Source organism: Alexandromys fortis, unplaced genomic scaffold, assembly GCF_014885135.2.
Source record: "Alexandromys fortis isolate MF-2015 unplaced genomic scaffold, M_Fortis_MF-2015_v1.1 scaffold_52, whole genome shotgun sequence".
Classification (NCBI taxonomy): Eukaryota; Metazoa; Chordata; class Mammalia; order Rodentia; family Cricetidae; genus Alexandromys; species Alexandromys fortis.
Genome location: NW_026067929.1, coordinates 4,573,907 through 4,581,671, shown reverse-complemented (window position 1 = coordinate 4,581,671; position 7,765 = coordinate 4,573,907). Strand labels below are relative to the sequence as shown.

The window sequence follows — 7,765 nt, the reverse complement described above, 5'->3', positions numbered from 1 at the left end:
CCATCCAGAGTTAGAAGTTATTCTGCGCTGAGGCTCGGAGGTCATGAAGAAGAGGGAGGGGGAGAGGAAGGGTGAAAGGTAAAGAGGGATGGAGATGGGGTAGCCAAGGGAAAGAGGCAAGGATGGGGCAAGAGGGAAGAGGAAGGAAGCAGGCAGGGGAAGAGGGAGAGGAAAGGATACACACACAGAGAGAAGGGAGGGAGGAGGAAGGGTGAGGGTAGGAGGAAGCAGTCCATGGAGGAATGTGTTGGGTGTTGTGAAACATGAGGTCCAGTGATTGGTGGCCTGGATGGCTCAGAAAACTCTTGGAAACAGATGCCATCCCACGACCATGCTTTAGTCCCAGGAGGGAATGTGGACTAATGAAAAGAGGCAGACACTGTTGTGTGTAACACAGGAGTGATCAGGTCTGGTTTATGTCGCTTCGCCCTGGCTGCCACAAAGAAGATAAACTATGATGGGGCCAGGGTCCTGTCGGCCAGTGTTTGCTCTGTTTCAGCACGCCCCGAGCTTATCAGCAGTTCTGCGAGAGAGAACGGGAAATGGATTTGCCTTGGCCGGTAAGTGGGAGCGCTGGGATTGGAGCCCTGGCCGGCTGGAGACTGTACCGCCTGCAGTGCTGCACGGCAGACAAGATCTGCATAGCTCAGATGAAGAAAGAAGCGGGAGAGCTTATGGCCAGAATATGCTCTCAAGATAACAGGCAGGATGTGGCTCGCCTAGGAGGAAAGAGATGCTGATTAGTGATGGGGATGCCTAGGTTGGGGCCCGGGGGATGGGTCATGATGACATTTGTGTAATGGGAAAATTGAGAAAAGAAACATTTGGAGGCAGGAGTTACAGGCTTCCCATGCGGGTTGGAGATGACTTCCGGAACCTAGGGACACTGCTCTGTAAGCAGTTGGACCCACTCGCCAGGGCTGGGCATAGCTGCACAGGGCCTCTGGGCACCACCCTTATGCGGATGGCATTTGGCAGAGGGACAGAAAGCACTGGAAGAACGAGAGGAGCACATAAGCCCGAGCTTGACATGAGCCGACCTCACAGGTCCCCGAAAGGAGGAGGTTTGGTAAAGGAGAGCCAGAAAGAGCAGCTGGGTGGGGGAGGGACGCACTGGAGGATTCTGCAGCTTCTCCTGCACAATTCAACTCCCCTCCCCCGGGCATGTGGAATTTAATACTTCATTCCTATTTGCACGTCCTGTGTCTGTTGACTGCATTCATAAACAGATGTGGCAGCCACTGCTTGGAGTCAATCCTGCACTTCATAATATCCCACAGGAGAAGCCTTGAAACCCAGGCGTTAATCACAAGGGTTTCCACCACAGAGGTGAAAGGCGTCGTTCACAGGCATGTCCAGCTGACAGCTGTGTTCCAGGGGACACTGCGGGCTGTGGAGGACGGACATTCATCTGTGGTCACAGTACCATTCTGCCCTGTGAGAGCCATCTAGCTAAGGTGGCTTCTGAGACACCCAGGGAGGCAGGTGGGGCGGGATGATCTCAAAATGGCTGTAAGTGGAAAATCCTGTTCTTTCTGTAAATTTGTTTGAATCTTTGTCCTTCTTGCCTTCTTCCAGCATTCCCGCGACTTCTGCCTGCAGTCTGTTAAAGTCTTGATCCTTAGCCAGCTTCAAATTTACAAAGAAAATATTCTAAATACCCCTTTCCTACATGTTTTGGCTTCCCACAGTAACTGATTTTGAATTTCAAGTAAACACTTGTAAATATTTATTTAACATCTTTCTGCATTAAAAATATTAAACACCTACATATTCAGCATTATCTCCATGTGTCGAAGGTTTTCAGTGACAGAATTTAAATGTTCCATTATGTTGCTTTTCTGGATGGGTGACAATGATTTACTTTTGAAAACACACGACAAGATCTCTGGCTTTTTATGCTGTATTGCTGCATAAAATTTAACTGTTTCATTTGGAGACAATGATGAATAAATCTAAAAAGGCCAAGTAGCATCCTGACTGTGGATAGCTCAGCCTGGTATGATCACAGACTACAAGGGAAAAATGCAATTCAGATAAAATATTAATGGGATGGAATGAAGGCCTATTTCTTGTTGCCGCAGGCCACCTACATGTACATTTGACATATCGATGTTTTCTTCTTTGGGTGATCTAGCCTATGTCCTTGTGGGATGTGAAGACACAGCTTTAATGATATGCTCTCAATGTATTCCAGGGGCACTGATGTGGGAACTCACTGTAGAATGAAGTGCCGGGTCGTTTATTCTTGTATGACGTCTTCTATTATTTTCATCTCTCTGTGTCTAGCTGTTTGTGAATCTGCCACCTGCCACCATGATGAAGGACCTCTCCAGTGCTAACCACGCCATCTGACCTGCATCAGAGAATCATTTTCTGCATTTGGAGCAATCCTATTCATGATAGAGGATGCTGAGGATCAGCTCCGTGCTTGCAATATCCCCAAACCTGTGGGAAAGGTTGACCAGACAGCACATTTAAAAGTTCTGGCTTTAGTTGACTGATCGTGGTACCAATTTGTGATATTTGGTGTGGCACTTACAAACATACTACATTAGTGACTTTTCTATTGCTATGGTAACACATCATAACCAAGGCAACTTCTCCACAGTCTTCCAAAAACCAGCATGGTCAGGTCTGTCAGCTCTAGCTTATTTTTTGGTACTAACTTCTTGGAGAAACCCTGTCTCAAAAAAATACAAAAACAAAACAAAACAAAAACAGAAAACCAACTTCTTTATTGGTTGTTTTTCTATTGCTGTGATGAAACACCATGGCCAAGGTCATTTATCAAAGAAAGGATTTATTTGGGCTTATGGTTCCAAGGGGGGTAAGAGTCCATGGGACAGAGGCCTGCTAACAGGAGCAGGAATTTGAGGTCTCATATTTTGAACCAGAACTAGGTGAGGTTTCTTACTCTCAAAACCCACCTCAAGTGGTGTACTTCCTCTGACAAGACTGCATCTCTTAAACATCCCCCAACAGGGTCAACAATAGTGGACCAAGTATCCCAATGCCCAAGACTCGGGGGATATCTCATTCAGACCACTGAACACACTTAGTGTGTCATAGTCAAGTCAGAGCAATTGAAGTCACTGCACCCCAAGGCTTCTCTTATTTGTCTTGGGAAACATGAAGCCCTCTCTTATAGCTACTTTGAAATGGGTAAATCACTTGGAATGATCTTTGCCTACTCTGCTATAGGCCTCTGGAACTCACTCTTCTTTTCCCATGGATTTTGGAACCTGTTATCTTAGCTCTTTTTCTCAGTCTCTGGTAACTAAGCAATATTAATCAATATTCTTTGGAGATCAACTTGTTTAAGTTCCACATATGAAGGAGGATATGTACTATAATTGTGTTTCTGTGCTTGGTTTATGTTGTATAAACCTCCAGGATCACCCATGTCACCTGAAAAATGACATACTATGCTCTCACCCTCTGTTTTGTATGGCTGCAGAGTTCAGTTTTGAAGGTTCCCTAGCTACTTCTATTGCATATACTTGGATCTGGCTTATTCTTACCTTGTGCTATTGCTGAATGTCACACTTGAGATTTATAGTTTTAATTAAATTATTCTATACCATCACACCTAGAGGCATGCTCAGATTCAAGTGATGAACTGGTCTTCGCTAATAAAAGAATCAGTCTTATTCACAGTTCAGTATTGTTCTACACATAATGATGACACTTTGTTAATTTCTTTTATTTCAATAATGTTTATGTAGTTATTATGTTATAAAAGATGACTAGTGCCTAGTGCTCATTGTGTAGACATTTTAATATGTCATGGGTTTTGGTCAGCCAGGGAACCACTAATAACTTGTTTGTTGACTTTGATGTTATTCTGGCGCGCGCACGTGTGTGTGTGTGTGTGTGTGTGTGTGTGTGTGTGTGTGTTAGAGAGAGAGAAAGAGAGGGAGAGAGATTTTAACATTTATATACTCTAAAGGTTATTTCTACTCTTTCCCAATGATGTATTTTCAACATGTTCATTGTTAATTCCCCTGAAGCTGAGCTTCTGTGTTAGATCTCAAGGCTAGGTCATGATTTATTTAACTCTTCCTCTGAGAAAGATGTTCATGTAGTTGCCAATTTCTTCACTTGATTTTTGAGGGATGCCCTAAACAACTTTGTGCATCTATCCTGCTTAACGCCTCCGGCATCTTCTTTAGACCAGGTTTTTAGAAACAGGATCACCAGGTCCTATGTGATGAGCTCCTGCTAGGTTTGTCTGGAGGAGTTTTTAGCTCACACACTGTTCCTGTGGCGGTGGACCCAGAGAGGGCACAATCAGATGCCTCCCTCCGTTTGTGAGGCTGACCATATCAGCAAAGATGCCTGCAAACATCTGAGCACAGTCTCCTTCTTTTCCAACATCTCCTTTCTGTTTGTTTGTTTTAGAAGAAACTTCTCTTGCATTGAAGCTGTGAGTCCCCCAGTCTGCTATGAGCATCTGTTGGTTGGAAGTAGGGAGTTTCAGTCTTCACTGCTGTCTTTGCAGGTATTTTAATGAACTGTTGAAAGCAGCTCAAATATACTAGGTGAGATTATTTTAATATTGAAGATCTAAGCCATATCAGGTCACTTTCATCTCAGAGATACTGACCCTCAAAGAGTCTCTGAGATTTCTATCGAACAAAGCGCAGTGGATGTTCTGTGTGAGACTCTGGCGACACAGACTGGGGCAGTCGAGAACCACATTGGTATATGCTTAGGGAGGTTTCAGATGCACACATTACAACCCTGCTGAACTAGTGAATAAGTAATTCTGGATTTCGCATTTAATTTTTCCTAAACCTATTTACCTCGGACAGATTTGAGTCATCTCTGTACCCAAGGGTTCCATGTCACCCCGCATCTGACTGTAAACACATGCTTTCTTGTCCTTTTGAAGAGCCACGGTGTTTAACTCCAGGCGAGATAAAGGCTTAGGAGGTCATGCCAGTCTTTCCTTTAATCTCAGTGTCTTCTGTTTCATCATCCTTAAATTGCGAAGCAATTAGGTGCCTGCATTATTTTCCCTTTTGAATTTCTACTCATATTGGCTTTTATTTTCCATATTGTCTCACTAGCTAACCAGTGTTCCTGAAGACATCGAGAAGCACACAGTGATTCACTTGAAGATGGTGTTTATCTTGTATTTCCTTCCTACATCTTCTTTTATAGCACGGGGGGGGGGGATGCCCCATCCCTGGGGTTCTGATTTCTTTGTTGCGTAGAGGGTTCACGATGCTTCAGCTTCCTTCACTGTCTTTGTTCTCCTGATCCTTGCTTCCCACTGTGCCCCCTAGCAGAGCAGGTTTTCTGATGCTGCACAGCTGGCTGTAACTTCCCATTCTTCCCTTCCTAGGCTTCTGCTCCTATCCACTGAGTCATAGAGTGAATGCCTTTGTAGACATTTTCCCTCGCAGAACCTTTCTACGATCCCCTTTCTCTTCTATTTGAAAGTGCTATCTATCTTCTGGCTCTGCAAATTCAGGAGGTTTTGCTTGTTTGTTTTCTTTTGTTTTTGTCTGAATGCGTCACTTATGAAGAGGCTAGAGTTTGAGCTTTAGATATCTTGATGTTTTTGTTGACAAGGGTTCCAGTGAGGAAGGGCTGTGGAAAGTGGGCTTTTGTTTCGTTGTTGTTGTTCCCTCACCCTTTTTTGATAACAATTCTCTGGAGATTTCTTTGTTTCCAATTTAGACAGAGCTTCTCATCCCAGAGAAATTAGCTCCTGAGTGAGGTAGACACAGGCCGAACTGCAAGTCACTCTCTAGGGACAGAGGCTGACTGAGAACATCTTCCTCTGCTGGTGTGGACTCTGATCACCCCTCCCCTTTAGAATTCTAAATAGCAGGTGTCAAGTCTAGATCTGTTAGCAGCTTTCAGGTTGTCATTTAAAGATGGGAGAACGAAAGGACAAGATTCAGGGCTTTGCAAACTCTTACAGAAAAACCCATTCTGGAAAAACAAAAGTTCCCAGGTCTGTGTTGTGATTGACTTAATGGTACACCTCCACTCACAGACAGCGGCCTCCTCATCTCTGGGAATAGAGGCCTGGCTAGTGACATATTGTAGGTTGGAATGTTTTGCAAACCAGCTTAATACCTCTTTCCTTGCAAGGCTGGCAATAAAGGGCAGGTTTAAGTGATTTTAATGACCTAGGCCTGGATCCTGTGGATGGACTGAAAGATGGAAAAGGGATAATATCCTGTTCTGTGCCCTTATGTGCAGAAATTGCTTTGAACAGGCATTTGGTTTCTTAGGTTTCTCCTGTTGTTTGGGTTGTGTAGGTAGAGGTGGAGCCATAAAAAGTGTGCAGATAGGCTAAAAGCTGAGCCTGCTGCTGCAGCCTGCTGCGTGGAATTTCTTTGATTATCCCCAGCACCGGGTTGGAGAGAGGCTCTTCTTAGACCCAGGGGGAGCCTCAGCTGTTGTGGACTCCTGTGACTTGTCAAGAGCCTTAATGCTTTGGAGGACAGAGCAATGACTGCGTGGATGACAGGAACTCTGGGGACACTCAACACCAGCCTGAAAGTGCTGCCCCTCAGACAAACAGCTCCCAAAGCCACATTTCGAAAGAGTGCTGGGGTTGGGGAGCAGGAATGGCCAGATCTCAGGGTTGTGGGACTCTGTTCAGCGGGAACTCCCCTCAAAGCAGAATAATCCGAGCTTCATACGTGAAGACTGCCTGTGGTGAGGCTAAGACAGGTCTGCACAGTTGCGCCGGGTTCAGTGGGATGATTACAGGGCTCAGCTGCAGGGTGGCGATTACTCTCGCAAACCTGGCATTTGGTTGTGCACACACATCATCAGAGAGCAGACAGACACACAGACATCACAGCCCACTGCAGAAATGAGCACAGACATTCTAGTTTAAACAAAACAACTTCAGACTAGGGTGGATGAGGCTTAGACAGCCTGCTATTGTTCACGCCGATGTTTAGGCAGAAAGCAAATGTGGGCAATATCTTTGGGAAGAAGCTTCAACACAGTTTCCTTCATCTTTCCTGTCTCTTATACTAACATGAAGGCTGGAGTCTCCCGACTGCCATCTTATAAAGCCACACAGCTACAGTTTCCTTTATTCAACCGTAGAGCGTTTTTGTTCTGACACGTGAACGCAGCTGATGTGTCGTCTCTGCTAGTTAGGTTCTCTCTTCTTTGATTCCTGGCTCTTATTCCCGGTCTCTCTTCTCAAGGAGTATAAAATAAGAGAAAAGAAAAGACACATGTGGTCTTCCTGTAGAGTTCTGCTCATTTCCCAGGGGAACGCGGATGTTGACTCCTTTTGGTCATGGACTTAGGGTCTGTCTGTTTGGACTAACATTTTTCCACAGTGAAAGACCAATTGCTCTTGATAGCAGCTGCCTCTGGCGTACCCACTCCGCCCAGGACATCAGGTCCTCTCTTGCTGATTCTTGGAGCTGATTTTGTAGGTTCTTTTGAAACTTTTCTACATCAGCCCATCACTTATGAATGAAGACATTTTTATTTCCTTTTTTCTAATTAGAATAGCTTTTACTCTTCTTTCTTATTGCAATAGTTATGATTTCACACACGATAGTTTGTAAAAATACTAAGAAAGGCAACCTACGCTTTCCCTTGAATTAACAGAAGACACGGGTTTGACCTCTTCCAACATGATGTAACCGAAGGTATTTTTTAGATGTTTTAAAGTCAAATTTTGAAAAAGAAAATTTATTTCTATTTTAAATGTACTTGGTGGTTTCTGTTTCACTTTCCCCCCACGACTGAGCATTTAACCTTGTTAAAT

At 44.5% G+C, this 7,765-nt stretch overlaps 1 long non-coding RNA gene across 5 annotated transcripts in view; it reads left to right on the top strand.

Moving 5' to 3' along the window:
* The first annotated feature begins 242 nt into the window (after positions 1-242).
* Positions 243-7,765, top strand: part of LOC126503290 (uncharacterized) — a 31,190-nt gene continuing 23,667 nt past the window's right edge. For 3 of the 5 annotated variants that reach the window (XR_007592242.1, XR_007592240.1, XR_007592239.1), the window contains exons 1-2: positions 243-560; positions 2,290-2,635. This is a non-coding gene — a long non-coding RNA (uncharacterized lncRNA). Of the gene's footprint in view, positions 561-2,289; positions 2,636-4,404; positions 4,505-7,765 lie in introns of all 5 variants that reach the window. The other 2 variants (XR_007592243.1, XR_007592241.1) reach the window with 1 other exon arrangement.